The sequence below is a fragment of the Pinus tabuliformis genome, chromosome 3_2, assembly GCF_031772625.1.
Source record: "Pinus tabuliformis cultivar Carrire ecotype Pingquan chromosome 3_2, CPIR1, whole genome shotgun sequence".
In the NCBI taxonomy this organism is placed as follows: domain Eukaryota; kingdom Viridiplantae; phylum Streptophyta; class Pinopsida; order Pinales; family Pinaceae; genus Pinus; species Pinus tabuliformis.
Genome location: NC_142302.1, coordinates 658,137,550 through 658,154,160, shown reverse-complemented (window position 1 = coordinate 658,154,160; position 16,611 = coordinate 658,137,550). Strand labels below are relative to the sequence as shown.

The 16,611-nt window shown below is 43.6% G+C and overlaps 1 protein-coding gene across 2 annotated transcripts in view; it reads right to left on the bottom strand.

Annotated features, from left to right (window-relative positions):
* Window positions 1-16,611, bottom strand: part of LOC149182384 (putative polyribonucleotide nucleotidyltransferase 1, chloroplastic) — a 411,698-nt gene that overhangs the window by 294,418 nt on the left and 100,669 nt on the right. The gene's annotated exons all lie outside the window — the stretch shown is intronic.

Genomic DNA, 16,611 nt, shown 5'->3' with positions numbered 1-16,611 from the left:
AGGCCGCATTTCTGAGGTGAGTTAAGAGCACTTTCTGTGCATATTTGTGGTGTAGTTTGTCACTGTTTGGGCCGCAAGAAAGTGCTGCTGCAGCAGCAGATTGGAGGCACGTTTTGGAGGGCCGAGGGGCCTAGAAAAGGCTCTCTACCCTAGCCGCAAATACTCCTAGGAAGAGACAGTCAAACGGTGGAGTCTTCCTTTGTTTGTGGGCAGTTTGTACTGATGTGGTGGACAGTCACCTGTAGGGTGTCTTGTGTGTTTCATACAAGGTCCAAAACAGTGCACAAGAAGCCTAGAGTGGACAAGGAAGCAGGTCTTTGGGAGAGGACTACACCGTGTTTGAGCAGTGGTTGGGGCTGTTGTTGTGTGCCCTAACCAGTCCTATGAATGCACAGATCTGAAGGCAAGGAGGCAGCAACAGTATTTGCAGATGTCTTCTTGATTGATGGTTGGATACCAAGTGGATGAGTATCCTAGGAGAGGACTAGATTTGGAGGACTGTAGCAGCCAAGAGATGGGGCTGACATGGACTGTCAGATGCCCTAATCAGTGGGCAGATGTTGCAGCAGTACATTGGAGCCTAGAATTGGGCAATAGCTTCTCTATTGCAGAACAAAGGGCAGATGTGGGGAAGTCTATTGGCAGCCAATAGAAGGGTCTCCTAGGTGTGGGGATGCCCTAACTAGGTGCAGATGCTACAGTGTGGATTTGGTTACTCATGGACTGTTGGAGGGCAACGTGAGAGTGAACCATGTATGAACGTGGATTGAGCACTTATGGTCTGCAGAAGGACAGTGTGATAGTGTCCAATTTGGAGCCCAGTGTGCAACACCTTGACGGACAAAGGTAGTTGCTAGAGTGGCAGTTGTTGAGCTTAAGGGTCTAATCAACCAGGAGCAGTTTGTGGGGCCCGAGACTTGTGTGTGAAGATGGACTTCTATAGCAGATGATGAGCAGTCCTCCTAGCACGTGTTCAATGTGGGAGATGGACAACTTGCAATGATAGATGGCAACCCTCCGTGCCCTATGTTGGTCTTCATCAACGCAGCGCAAGAAGACCATAGTGGGCTGACGTCTCTGAGTAGCTGAGCAACAGCAGTGGGCAAATCGAGAGTTGTTCACAAGTGGAGTTGTGAACAACTTGACAGGAGTCTCGATGTGTTGTGCCCTTGATGGACTAAGGCACAACTAGAGAGCAGATTGATAGTTGAGGTTCCGTGACCAGATGGACTTGGAGCATTGATAGAGGCAGGAGTTTCACATCGGGGGCCGAAGGACCGGGCAGGTACAAGGTATGACCAAGGCAGTTGTGAGGAGTTCTACATCTGCTAGACGAGCTCTACATCAGCTAGACGGTCAGAGTATCTTGTTGAGGGCAGATTAGTTGTCGATGGACGGACACCAAGCCCCAGTTTTGTATCTTCTATCAGTGGATGTATGAGAGCCATTATCCCTGGTACGGGAGCCCTAGACTATTGTATTATATGTTGTTTAATATAACAAAGTTGGGTTGAAAATTGAAAAAAGTTTTCTATATTTTGTGCATGTGTGATTTACTGTTGTTTATATTCTGTTGTGCAAAGTAGTATCTTTGAGATTCTTGGTTTGGTAGCGTCAAAGATTTTAAGATTCTATCCTAGACCCAAGATCGTGGAAATTCAACATGGTATCAGAGGGTATCTGAGCTACTTTGAGGGACAGTGAATCAGAGTGTGCACAGCGAAGCAACTCAGAGGGAGTTGTGGGTATCTAGATGATGGAGCAAAGGGTTCAACTGAAGACATGCAGATTTGGTCTTGATTGGCTTGGCAATGAGATTAGCCGAAAGTTCTAGTGGATTAGTGGTTAGCCTAGTGAACAACAGTTTGTTGTAGGGTAGATTGTTGATCATGGACTTCCATTGATTTGTCATCGATGGTTGGGACAACTCGAGGATTGCTTTGGCGTGGACAAGATCAAGTTGATCGAGATGGCTTCATGTGACGGACTACAGGTTGGCAGACTAGAGTCTTCATCGGATCATGATGTTGCATATTCGAGATTGGTGGGATTTGCACGAGTTGTATTTGATCCAAGAGGATGAGTGCTTGCAGGACTGAGTTAGTGGAGATCGTGAAGGCTCAGAGGGAGCAGCCTTATGGAGGTTCGGGATCTTCAGGTTCGGATATGGTGAGGCAGAGGCACTACCGAGATTGTCGGTTTCATTCTACAAGGTTTGCTGCAGTGATGGACGCCAGATGGGCTAGTGTCGCTCATTAATGATGGTTACCTCCTAGCCTTGGAAGTACCTCCGTCGCTGAGAGGGGGCGTTGATTTTTGTGTAGCTTGGGAGGTACTCCAAGCCCTAGTGTTCAGGGTTTGGAGGGAAAAGCACCACAAGTAGGCTTGTGGGCTTAGAACCCAAGCATGGGGTTTTGCACCCATCAAGATTTGGGACAAAACCATGAAGAATTTGAGCATGAAAAAATTTGAGTTGATAGAACTTGGTGTGCCAATTCCAACGCTTCGCAAGTCACCCAAATCGGAGCTCTACAACTTCAGATATGAATTTTTGAAGTTCACAATTAATTATGGACAGTGAAGTCATGTAGGCTTGGTCCAAGAGATATGTCCCTTCAACAAATTCGTGGAGCCCTTATTTTTGGTATAAATATAAGGTGCGAGACATTCATTTCAATCATCTTAATGTGCATTCACTATTGAAATTTCTAAGTCTATTCGTTAGAAATTTTATCTGTATTCTTCTGGTTTATTTCTCCTACTTGTTAAATACGAACAAGTTATTTAAACATATAAACATTGAAGTAAACACAATACAGTCTCAACCATCTACAGATCAATAGCTGAAAGAAATAGCAAACACACAAGTGACACCGTTATTTTTGGACAACTCCCTGGAAAAACCCAATGCGGGAAAACCGGTGCAGCAATTCTAAGGGTTTATTTATTATACAGTCTATCCTAAAGTACACTTGGGTGCCAAACTGGCTCACCCGACAAAGAAAAATAATCGGCAGTAATACCTCTCTATTCAGAAGCAGGTATTCAAAAAACCTGCCCCACGAAACCCTCTCCAGCAACACTGAAGCACTGCATTAGCCCTCCTGGCCTCTACGTCAACCTCAGAACCCTCTAAGGCACTCGACAGCCTCTGGGACCCTCTGCGTCACTCCTGCTACCTTCTACGTGGATGATGCAGGCCCTCTGGCCTCTGCACTGTCTCTGCTGGGCTCTGCATGGCCTTCTCTGGCTTCTGCGTCTGCCTCTCTGCCTCTGCGCTAGTCTCTCGGCACTATCTCTGCCTCTCTGTCCAGTACTCACTGCCCCTCGCTACTGATCACTGATTCGACTTTACTTAGCAATCCCCGCGCTAGTAAACCGAATGACTGGTCACTCTGGTGTATCTTCCAATTGACCCTCAAGCCTCCTCTTATACTTGTCCTGTTGGTCCTTCAACGGTCGAGATTACATCTCTAATCAATGGCTAAGATTAGATTTTGCTTAATCCATGACTATTGGAACCTTCTAACCCAGTTTTATATTAATACCCATTAATATTCTATTTTTCCTAAGTTTAGACTTAAGAACTCCATTAAAAATATTAATTATTTTAATATCTTCCAAACCGATTAGAATTTGTCCAAACCATTTATGGGTCTTGGAGACCTCATGTGCTTTAGCCTCTCCACCAATTTTCATGGCTAGACCACATTTGATGTTACCCCAAATCGACATTCACATCAAATAAGAGCTCTAAAATAAGAGTACGGATCTGAGGCAAGGACACAGGCAGCTGGAGCATGATTTTGGTGGTAGGTTACTTATGTTTTGAGGTGTGGATTCTCTGTGAAAGAAGGCCAGAGGTCTGAAGCAGCCACCAGGAGCTTAAGAGACGTGTCTTGGCCACATTTAAGGGGGGATTTCCTTAAGAGATCAGGCTGCATTTCTAAGGTGAGTTAACAGCATTTTCTGTGCATATTTGTGGTGTATTTTGTCACTGTTTGGGCCGCAGGAAAGTGCTACTACAACAGCAGATTGGAGGCACATTTTGGAGGGCCGAGAGGCCTAGAAAAGGCTCTCTGCCCTAGCCGCAAATGCTCCTAGGAACAGCGCAATCAAACAATGGAGTCTTCCTTTGATTGTGGGCAGTTTGTATTGATGTAGTGGACAGTCACCTATAGGGTGTCTTGTGTGTTTCATACAATGTCCAAAACAATGCACAAGAAGCATAGAGTGGACAAGGAAGTAGGTCTTTGGGAGAAGACTACACTGTGTTTGGGCAGTGGTTTGAGGTTGTTGTTGTGTGCCCTAACCAATACCTATGAATACACAGCTCCGAAGACAAGGAGACGGCAACAGTATTTTTAGATGTCTTCTTGATTGATGGTTGGATGCTAACTTGATGAGTGTCCTAAGAGAGGACTAGATTTGTAGGACTGTAGCAGCCAAGAGATAAGGCTGACATGGACTGTCAGATACCCTAATCAGTTGACAAATGTTGCAGCAGTACATTGGAGCCTAGATTTGTGCAATAGCTCCTCTATTGCAGAACAAAGGGCAAATGTGGAGAAGTCTATTGGCAGCGATAGAAGGGTCTCCTAGGTGTGGGGATGCCCTAAGTAGGTGCAGATGCTACAGCGCAGACTTGGTCACTCGTGGACTGTTGGAGGGCAGCGATAGAAGGGTCTCCTACGTGTGGGGATGCCCTAACTAGGTGCAGATGCTACAGTGCGGACTTGATCACTCATGGACTGTTGGAGGGCAGCGTGAGAGTGGACCAAGTATGAACGTGGATTGGGCACTTATGGTCTGCTAGATGACAGTGCAATAGTGTCCAAGTTGGAGCCCAGTGTGCAACACCTTGATGGACAAATGTAGTTGCTAAAGTGGCAGTTGTTGAGCTCAAGGGTCTAATCAACTAGGAGCACTTTGTGGAGCCAGAGACTTGTGTGTGAAGAAGGACTTCTACAATAGATGATGGGTAGTCCTCCCAACACGTGTTCATTGTGGGAGATGGACATCTTGCAGTGATAGGTGGCAACCCTCCATGCCCTATGTTGGTCCTCATCGAAGCAGCACAGGAAGACCATAGTGGGCTGAAGTCCCTGAGTAGCTGAGGAGAAGTAGTGGGCAGATTGAGAGTTGTTCACAAGTGGAGTTGTGAACAACTCGACAGGAGTATCAATGTGTTGTGCCCTTGACGGGCTACGCACAACTAGAGAGCAGATTGACAGCTGAGGTTTGTGGCCAGATGGACTTGGAGCATTGATAGAGGCAGGGAGTTGCGGATCGAGGGCCGAAGGACCGAGCAGGTGTAGGGTACGAACAAGGCAGCTGTGAGGAGTTCTACATCAGTTATACGAGCTCTATATCAGCTAGATGGTCAGAGTATCTTGTTGAGGGTAGATTTGTTGTCAATGGACCGACACCAAGCCCCAATTTTATATCTTGTATAAGTGGATGTATGAGGGCCATTATCCCTGGTACGGGAACCCTTGACTGTTGTACTATATGTTGTTTAATATGACGAAGTTGGATTGAAAATTGAAAGAAGTTGTCTATATTTTGTACATGTGATTCACTGTTGTTTATATTTCATTGTGCAAAGTAGGATCTTTGAGATTCTTGGTTTGGTGGCGTCAGATATTTTAAGATTCTATCCTAGACCCAAGATCGTGGAAATTCAACATGGTGTCAAAGGGTATCTGAGCTACTTTGAGGGACAGTGAATTAGAGTGTGCATAACGAAGCAACTCAGAGGGAGTTGTGGGTACCTAGATGATGGAGAAGAGGGTTCAACTGAAGACATGGAGATGTGGTCTTGACTGGCTTGGCAGCGAGATTTGCTAGGAGTTCTAGTGGATTGGTGGTGAGCCTAGTGAATAATAGTTCATTGTAGGGTAGATTGTTGATCATGGACTTCTGTTGATTTGTCATGGATGGTTGGGACAGCTCGAGGATTGCTTTGGCATGGACGAGATCAAGTTGATCGAGATGGCTTCATGTGATGGACTACAGGTTGGCAGACTAGAGTCTTCATCGAATCGTGATGTTGCATATCCGAGATTGGTGGGATTTGCACGAGTTATATTTGATCCAGGAGGATGAGTGCTTGCAGCACTGAGCTAGTGGAGATCATGTAGGCTCAGAGGGAGTAGCCCTATGGAGGTTCAGGATCTTTAGGTTCGGATATGATGAGGCAGACGCACTACCGAGATTGTCGGGTTCATTCTACAGGGTTTGCTGCAGTGATGGACGCCAAATGGGCTAGTGTCGTCGGATGATGATGGTTACTTCCTAGTCTTGGAAGTACCTCCCTCGCTAAGAGGGAGCATTGATTTTTGTGTAGCTTGGAAGGTACTCCAAGCCGTAGTGTTCGGGGTTTGGAGGGCAAAGCGCCACAATTAGGCTTGTGGACTTAGAACCCAAGGGTGGGGTTTTGCACGCATCGGGATTTGGGACAAAACCATGAAGAATTTGAGCATGAGAAAATTTGAGGTGATAGAGCTTAGCGTGTCAATTCCAACGCTTCGAAAATCACCAAAATCGGAGCTCTAGAACTTGAGATATCAATTTTTGACGTTGACAATTAGTTATGGACAGTCAAGTCATGTAGGCTTGGTCCAAGAGACATGTCCCTTCAACAAATTCGTGGAGCCCTTATTTTTGGTATAAATATAAGGTGTGAGACATTGATTTCAATCATCCTAAGGTGTATTCACATCAAAGAAGAACTCTAAAATAAGAGTGCGGATCTGAGGCAAGGACACAGGCAACTAGAGCATGAGTTTGGTGGTAGGCTACCTCTGTTTTGAGGTGCGGATTCTCTGTGAAAGAAGGCCGCAGGTCTGAGGCAGCCACCAGGAGCTTAAGGGACGTGTCTTGGCCAGATTTAAGGTGGGATTTCTTTACGAGATCATGGGTCACATTTTTGAGCTGAGTTAAGAGCAATTTTTGAGCATATTTGTGGTGTAGTTTGTCACTGTTTGGGCCGCAGGAAAGTGTTGCTACAGCAACAGATTAAAGGCACATTTTGGACGGTCGAGAGGCCTAGAAAAGGCTCTCTACCCTAGCCGCAAATACTCCTAGGAACAGTGCAATAAAACAATGGAGAATTCCTTTGTTTGTGGGCAGTTTGTATTGATGTAGTGGACAGTCACCTGTAGGGTGTCTTGTGTGTTTCATACAAGGTCCAAAATAGTGCACAATAAGCCTAGGGTAGACAAGGAAGCAGGTCTTTGGAAGAGGACTACACAATGTTTGGGCAGTGGTTTGGGGCTATTGTTGTGTGCCCTAACCAGTCCTATGAATGCACAGATCCGAAGGCAAGGAGGCAGCAACAGTATTTGCAGATTTCTTCTGGATTGATGGTTGGATGCTAAGTGGATGAGTGTCCTAGGAGAGGACTAGATTTGGAGGACTGTAGCAGCCAAGAGATAGGGCTGACATGGACTGTCAGATGCCCTAATCAGTGGGCAAATGTTGAAGCAGTACATTGGAGCCTAGATTTGTGCAATAGCTCCTCTATTGCAGAACAAAGGTCAGATGTGGAGAAGTCTGTTGGCAACCAATAGAAGGGTCTCCTAGGTGTGGGGATGCCCTAACTAGGTGCAGATGCTACAGCCTGGATTTGGTCACTCGTGGACTATTGGAAGGCAGCGTGAGAGTGGACCAAGTATGAACGTGGATTGGGCACTTATGGTCTGTTGGAGTACAGTGTACTGTGTGATAGTGTCCAAGTTGGAGCCCGATGTGAAACACCTTGATGGACAAAGGTAGTTGCTAGAGTGGCAATTGTTGAGCTCAAGGGTCTGATCAACCAGGAGCAGTTTGTAGAGCCAGAGACTTGTGTGTGGAGGACTTCTACAGTAGATGATGGCCAATCTTCCCAGGCCGTGTTCATTGTGGGAGAAGGACATCTTGCAATGATAGGTGGCAACCCTCTGTTTCCTATGTTGGTCTTCATCGGAGCACCGCAGGAAGACCATAGTGGGTTGAAGTCCCTGAGTAGCTGAGGAGCAGCAGTGGGTAGATCGAGAGTTGTTCACAAGTGGAGTTGTGAACAACTCGACAGGCGTCTCGATGTGTTGCGCCCTTGATGGACTAAGGCACAACAAGTGAGCAGACTAACCGCTGAGGTTCAGTGGCCAGATGGACTTGATGCATTGATAGAGGCAGGAGTTACAAAATGGGAGTCGAAGTATCAGGCAAGTACAGGGTACGACCAAGTCAGCTGTGAGCAGCGCTACATCAGCTAGACGGTCAAAGTATCTTGTTGAGGGCAAATTGGTTGTCGATGGACCGACACCAAGCCAAAGTTTTGTATCTTGTATCAGTGGATGTATGAGGGCCATTATCCCTAGTATGGGAGCCCTCGACTGTTGTATTATATGTTTAATATAACAAAGTTGGGTTGAAAGTTGAAAAAAGTTGTCTATATTTTGTGCATGTGTGATTTTGGTTGAGATTCTTGGTTTGGTAGTGTCAGCGATTTTAAGATGCTATCCTAGACCCAAGATGATGGAAATTCAATGCTTTGGTCTTCAAGATCGTGCTACCTACAATGCTTTGGTCTTCTAGAGCATCTTTTAATGTGACAATCAAATGCAATGCCTTTTAATTAACTTGTTTCTCTTGAAACTCATAAGTGGACCTATGTACATCTTGCTCAGGTAAGACCTCTCAAGACCTTACCTAATTAGAGCTCACTCTCAAATAGTGAGTTTGTATCTTTTTAAATTAAAACTACCCAAAGAGATATTTAAGATCAATGAAAATAGGTTATAAATCCCGAAGAATCAGCTTGATCAATTGAATCATCTTCCCAAGGCATATCACTTACAGGGAGGCCATACGTCACAAGTTCAAATTCAATCAAGTCACTCAAGGTTACTAACTACTAATGTCGCTAGCAATTGACCTGCCCACCATCTGGATATTTTGGGGGGGGGGACCCCATGAGGCTTTCCTTGGGAAAGAAATAAGTGAGAACCATTATAAAAACATCCATAATATGGGTGAAAATAGATAGAAGCAAGATAAGAAACAAAATAATTAGGCTTTAATTTTATAAAAGATAAAGCTTACTATATTAGAACATTCAACGTATGTCTACTTGATTACAATCGAGGGTGATGCCTATTTTTTGTTTGACATCTTTCTGTTAAGTCTAGGCTTTGGAATGGGGTGGATGAAACAATGAAACATGCCCACCAATCTGTTGAAATGTGTAACTAGGTCTGGTCTTCATAATGTCTTATGTAATCTTGATTTTATGTATTTGATGTAAAAGAGAAAAGAAAATTATTATTTTTATTCTCATGGCATGGGTTTCATGTTCTAGGTCAAATTGTTTTTAGGTCAAGCACCCATTGTGTGCTTCTAGGGCTTTGTCTTAAAGTCAAAGAAGTCAAAAAGTCATTGTCATATGTAAAAGTCCCTATTGGGCATTTTGTGTCATGTAAGAAGAATTTATTGTAAGTCAAAGAGTCAAGACTCAAAAGTCTCTCTCCAAGACCAAGTTGGCCTACAAGAAAACAAGTTCCTACATATGATAAGTCGGCCTCATTAGGGCTATTCGAGCCTTACAAAAAGAAGCGCATATATAAGATGGAACTCGACCTCATTTGAAGAAGACATCTAAGCCAAGTTCGATCTCAAGGAAAAAAGAAGACTAATAGCCACGAAAGAAAGGGAGAACAAAACGGAAGAGAAATCGAAGTTTTGAGGATTGATTTTTCTCCCACACGTGCGAAGGAATTAGGTCACAAATTGCAGCCATCAAGAGACAAAGTTTGGTGTCAAGAAGATCCAACTTGCAAGCCGAATTACTAAGGAGAAAGGAATAGTCCAAGTGAGGGACCAAAAGGACATAATTTTGTCTTAAAATCACTCACACGTGCGTATTAGGGTTTTTGCAGTAGACGCCGAAAATCGCAGAGCTGAAGCAATAACCGAAATTTTGAAGTAGAGGCTGAAATCTGAAGTTTGAAGTTATTTGACTTGGGTTGACTTTGTGAAAGAGAAGGTTCATAAAGGAGAAGGTTGACTTGGTCTTGGAGGGGACTTTGTCTTGGGTCTTGGAATTCGTCATTTGAAGATTCTATAAGAAGAGAAAAATTTCTTGTGGGTTTTCCTCTCTAGGAGAGGTTTTGGCCCTGGCTAGCAGCCTACATCTTGTGTCCTTGTGTACTATTGATCTTCATGTTTTGATAGTTGTTTGATGATAAGAACAACATAATAATAAGTAAAAAAATAAGTTAATAAGAAAGAAAAGTAAAAGAACATCACGAGCAGTTATCAAAGATAAGAGAAATCACCCTAATCTAGTTTCCCTTGTTTTCTCAACATGGAATCAGAGCTAAGGTGACAAGAACAGGGAGTTTGAAGATCACTCAATTGAAGGATACATATGGGCCAAACATGCGAATAACATCAAGGAAATCAAGCTAAGTTACTAGGATTCGGATATGGATATGGATTCGCTAGTTTTTTTAAAATCCAAGATTCGAATACGGCAAGAATACGTCAAGTACAAACAATATAATAATATTTTTTGGATTTTAAAAAACACTTTTAGAGTTCAAAAATCAATTTCATTTATAAATCACAACATTTAGAACTGAAACCATTAGATATATTATAAATATGAAGACTGAAACACTAAAATGATGCATCCTCCCTCATACAAAAACGATAATATCATAAATGATAGTAGTAAGTACAAAAATGAGCATCTCATCCATGATCACTCTACTAATATCATAATGTACAGTAGGTTAAACTACATATCCTCAAATGGATCTACATTCTCTTCTGAATATTGCAACTCTACATCATGAATAGATGATGGAGGTCTTGGAATGTAGGACGTTGCATCAGTAGGTTGGACTGGTGGTGGAACAATGTCCTCAAGTACGTTGAGGTGAGTCGTGGCATTCAATGTCAAGTTCAAGTCAAAGATCTCAGGCTCCACATCCCACATCCTATTCGGACCTTTTTTATACTTTGGTTCAACATGTGATAGAAGACGGAGGTTGGAATGAACATACACAAGATCCTCAGCCTCTGTCGCTCCCAGCCTGCTTTGCTTCGTTGAATGGATCTGAAGCCATATGTACTCCAATTCCTCTCAAGCAGATGAGGAACTAATAACCTATGATAACATCCTAGTGGCTAGAGTCGAGAGATGAATGTTATCCCCACCATGGAAGCCCCACCAATTAATAGGATCAAGATGCCCTCAATCATCCATAGCTACTGGATCTTAAAAGGTACCAGTAGATTGTACAAATCCTCCAAATTCTTGACGTACTTCCATTGCAGCTCCCACATCTCTATAAAGTTTCCTCAAAGTTGTCTTGTATCCTTGTACCACTTCAAAATCCTTGTTTGGCGTTGTTCTACCAAGTAAAGACAAAATTTTGGAATGATAATATTTGGGGTCTGATGCATAGGCCAAAAGGTGTAATGTTGTGGTCATTTTGTTCCACCTTTCTGTAATTGTCCTTCACTTCAGAATAAAATGTTTCAAAAGGGTCATTTTAACTTGCCTTGATAATTTCCCTTATCCTCTCTAGCATACTATCAATGTTTTCATAAACTTCCCTCGAGCACGGTGTATCTGTGTCAAATGTCATGATCAAGGTCAAGATTGATTCAATAAACCGCAGAAAGTATTGAACCTTGTCCTACCATGCATCATCAAGAATAATGGACTTGATTTTTTGCCCTCTATCAGAAGTGGAAGTCCTCCATGATTCCCAAACAGGATCAATGACCATTGCTTGTAATGCTTGTCTCACCTCCACAAGCATCTTTATGACAAGAATGTGGGAGGAAAAACGGGTTTCAACAACCTACAAGTTTCAAATAGTCAAATCTCAAATGAGAAATCATATATAAATTTTTAATTAAAATTAAGAAGTTCCAAAACAAATAATATTGATTAAAAAAATCGTACTTTCAGTAGCTCCAACTTTGCAAAACCTCGATATATGGCTTGGGACATTGAATGATTGGTTATGAACATTTGCATTTCTTTTGCTGCTACATATATTTCATTAATCCATTCAATCTCACCAATCTTGGCAAGCATAAGGTTCAATCAATGTACTGCACATGGAGTCCAAAATATGTGATCATATCGACCCTCCACAATCAAACCTGCAGCTTTACAAACCTATGCGTTGTCCGTAATGACTTGGACAACATTATGTGGCCCCACACTTTCTATTTCATCAATAAGAAATGTGGATATGGAAGATGCATCTTTCTGTATTCCACTTCAATCAACAGCCTTCAAAAACATTGCCCCTTGGAGGCATATTGCAACAACATTCATTAATGGGTGGCTTCTTTGGTCTCTCCATCCATCAAAAATGATGGACACCCCTGTTTCTGCCCATGTATCCTGGATTGTATGTAGTTGTCTATCCATGGATTGTCTCTCTGATGCCAACAAAGTAGTGCAGACCTTTTCATATCCCCTGGGCTTTTGTACCCTTTTGGCGCTTCATTAACTGCCTTAATCATTTGTTGCCAATAAGGGGAACTCACCAAATTGAATGCTAGCCCATTTGCATAGATGAAACGAGCTACATGTTCATCGGCTATGTCTCTACCTTGATTATTGAATGTTGCTTCAAGAGGGCCTAGAGTGGGCCTTTTATTAGTTGTGGCAGCAAGCCTAGATGGCAATGGAGGCCTAGTTGTAGAACTTTGCACAGGGTTTCTTCCCTTAGCAAGCTTCCTATTAGCAGTGTCTTGCAAAGATGCATAGAATTTCATTCTTTCAGGAGTCAAACCTTAGTCAGGTTTTCCATTTGCACCCCTGTGTTAGTTTGACCAATCAGATGGGCCTTCACTCTAGTATATGAACCATTTTTAATTTCTTGGCATTCAATACACTTCCATTTATATGAACCACCTCTGAGATTTTTTCCAATAATCTCCACATACTGCCATAGAGGAGATTTTGGGTCTAGTTTTGATGATTTCTCCTTTACTCTAATGTGATGGTTTCATAGTGATAATGGTCTATAGGTTACTGCATATAAAATTCTAATTATAATACATTATCAATACACAATTAAAAATTAAAATACAATAAAATTTCAGTAATAATTTTTTAGGTGATTAACAATGCACAAGTACCTAAACACACAATCTTAAAGTTAAAACACGGGCTTCAAAGAATCTTTCTTTTGAGCAAAAACATATAAGAAATGTGTTGATCTAAGTGAGAAATATAAAAGGTTGTTAGCATTGAAAGTGTTTGACCAAGTGTCCAATTCTCCTTGGTCAGCTTGATTTGTCAAGAAGTTATGCCAGCTAACATACATACTTAAATATTTGTTGTTAATAGTCCAGGTTCTAACTAAACCTGGGCTTTAGTTAATGAGTATCTATTTTTTGTAATGAAATCGATCACACTATCTCTTCTACGTGATTAAGGTCACTTCATCATTTGGTGACATTGTTGGTCAAGCCTTTTCCTTGTGGCTGAAATTGGGTCATTAGCCTAATTTAATGAAAACTAATAAACCAGTGTGCAATCTGCTTACAGTTATCCAAATCTGTTGTTATAACTTTTCTAACAGTTGGTAACATTACCAAATGGCAGTTTTAGTGTTAAGAATTAATAACAGGTGTGATTTTTTAATTTTACCTGTAACAGCTCCGAGTCATGTTCCTTTCTGCGCGGTTGTTGCTTTGTCGCTTGTTGGGTATCAAGTCCCACAATCATTGTCTGAAGCAGGGTGCCCACTCGACAACCTTATGCCCACTGTTGATTGTTGCTTTATCGCTTGCTGGGTGTCGAGTCCCACAATCGTTGTACAAAGCAGGGTGACCAACCGACAACCTTGTGCCTGTTGTCGATAAACTTGTGGAATAGTGGAATGTTCCTCACGGCTTGCTTTGTCGTTGTCTGAAGCAGGGGGGTGAATAATCCAAGAAGAGTCCCTCACGTTCCTCCCTCAAGAAGAGTCCCTCACGTTGCTCTTGTTGAAAAATGTAACTAGTTTCATGTGGAAATTTCTAAGTCTAACACATCAAAAATCCCTACTGCATTATCTAGTTTATTATCTCCTACTTGTTCTTTCCATTAACATGTTATTTATTAATATAAATACCGAAATAAACACAACTGCAGCCTTCACACATATACAGATCAGCAACTGAAATAAACTGAGACAACACAAGAGACACTGTTATTTTTGGACAATCGTCCCCGGAAAAACCCAATGCAAGAAAACAGGTGCAACAGATATGAGGGTTTTATTATAATGCAGTTTTCTGAATATAACTAGGGTGCCAGAAATGGCTCACCCTTCAGACATTTTCCTTGGCAAAAGTACCTTTCTTCGGAGACAGATATTCCGCCTAATCAACAACCGAATGAATAGCCTCACAGTGACTTCGACTGTTCCCTTAGCTAGATAGCGAAAGTTGCTCCAAGCTACCCTTGGGAACTGCGTCACCCTCCAGAGACTGCGTCACCCTCTACAGCTCTGCATCAACTAACCAGCTCTCAATCTGCCCCACGAAAATTCCTCAACGCTGCCTCTTCAACCCAGCGTCAACTCTGCAACCCTCTGCGTTACCTGCGTCAGCCTCTGCTGCCTCTACATCAGTCTCTTAGCCCTCTGCATCAACCTCTTGGCCCTCTGCATCCTCTGCGCTGGCCTCCTTAGCCTCTGCGTCAGTCCTAGCTGCCTCTACGTCAGCGTTCCAAGGCTCCGCGTTGTCTCTATTGTCTCTACGTCAGTCCTCGCTGCCTCTACGTCAGCGTTCCAAGGCAACCGCAGCTCGTCCGTAGTCCCGTCCACAACCCCATCCCACAGCCCGTCTGTAGCCCGCAGCCCGTCCGTAGTCTCGTCCACAGCCCCATCCGCAGTCCCGTCCACAATTTTGGCGATTTTTGGTGAATCCAATTCGGATCCCCCATTCTGTGGTTCCAACCTGTACTGGGTGCAGCGGGGTGCCATCGTTGGGTGCAAACAGTTCAAGAATTACCACAAACTTTCTCTTCGGCCACCATGACAGAGCAGCAACACAACAAGGACCCCGGGGAAGCCAAAACGCCACTATCCAAAGATTTCAACAACAGAGGTCCGCTAAAGTACTTACAGCAGTGCCACAATAAAGATGAGAATGTATACAGTCCCACCGATATTGCATTAGAAACAGATTTTTCTTTCTGGACATCCCAAAATAAACAAATTTTGAGGAAAATGGAACACCTAGAGGCGGAAAATCGCGGTCTGCGAGCCGACATCGGCACTTTGTCAAACAGAGTTCTATCGGTAGAGGAAGACAACGCATCTATCAGAAAAACACTGCAGGAATATCGAGAACAAAGTGCAGGGCAAAATTCCGACGAGATTTTATAGGCGGAGATCAGAGATCTTAAAAGCGAACAGGAGGAAATCAGGTCCCAACAAATGTCCTTTAAACAGGACACGGAGTTGCATATCAGCACATGGGCACAGGTGGTCAAAGGAAAGAACAAGGCTCCTCTGCTCATAGTAGTGGAGGAAGTAGTGCAGGCAAAGCTCGTGGAGGAAAGAACCTGACGAGCAAGAGAATTAAATCTTAAGGTAAGAGGACTCCCTACACCTCCCCCCCAGTGAACCCAATGGAACTGGGGAACAATAGGTTTCTATGCGACACTCTTGACATACCAGACATAACCTTGGACAAAGCCTGGATAGGGCAGGACTCTACCCTCTTCCTCAAATTCCGTGACTCCTCGGATAGACTTCGAGTAATCCAAGCCAAGCGAAAGCTATTCTCTCTTCCGAATAAAGTGTTTTTGGATGAAGACCTCACAAGAGCTCAAGTAGCTGAACTGAAACAAGCCAGGGAACAAGTTGCAGCAGCAAGACAAGCAGGGAAATGGGAAGTGATTAGAAACCTTCAGGCAGTTATTCGGGACACCTTCCCCCCAGGATGGGCATCCCGTTCAGGTAACTCCAAATGACGGGCCCGAGCGGAGAGGAGGCGGGGCACAGATCTCTTGGTTCACTGTTGGAATGGCAATGGCTCCTTCTGGTCTTCACCAGGCCTACTTTATGAAGCCCTTAGCTCAGCAGACATCCTCTTGGTTACCGAGACTCACGCGAGCCCAGTCCGACCTCTCCCCGACATTACAGGATACTAGTGGACCACAATTTGCAGACAAGAGACACGGAGTTCAGGAGGTGTCAGGGGATCAAGGGGTGTTGCTTGCCTCGTCCGTGATAGCCTCAGAAGCAAAGTATCAGTAGTCGCGACCGATGAGTATGCCAGATTCATGTGGATTCAGATCAGAGCCAGAACATCACCTCCGAGAGACATTTATGTCACAGTCTGTTACTTCCCACCTATCTCGTATTCCTACGCTATTCACAATAGCTCAGACGAAGACCCTTTTACAGACCTGTACTCTAACATCACCAGGTTTTGGTAGTAGGGGACGTCATTCTCACGGGGGACTTCAATGCTCGAACCAAAGACCTCTAGATCCCTATGCACGACCGGACAGAGGATATATTTTGCACTCGGTGATTGACCCAACCATGATTGGCATGCACCGGACCTTCGAGGATCACTTGGGACCCACCACAA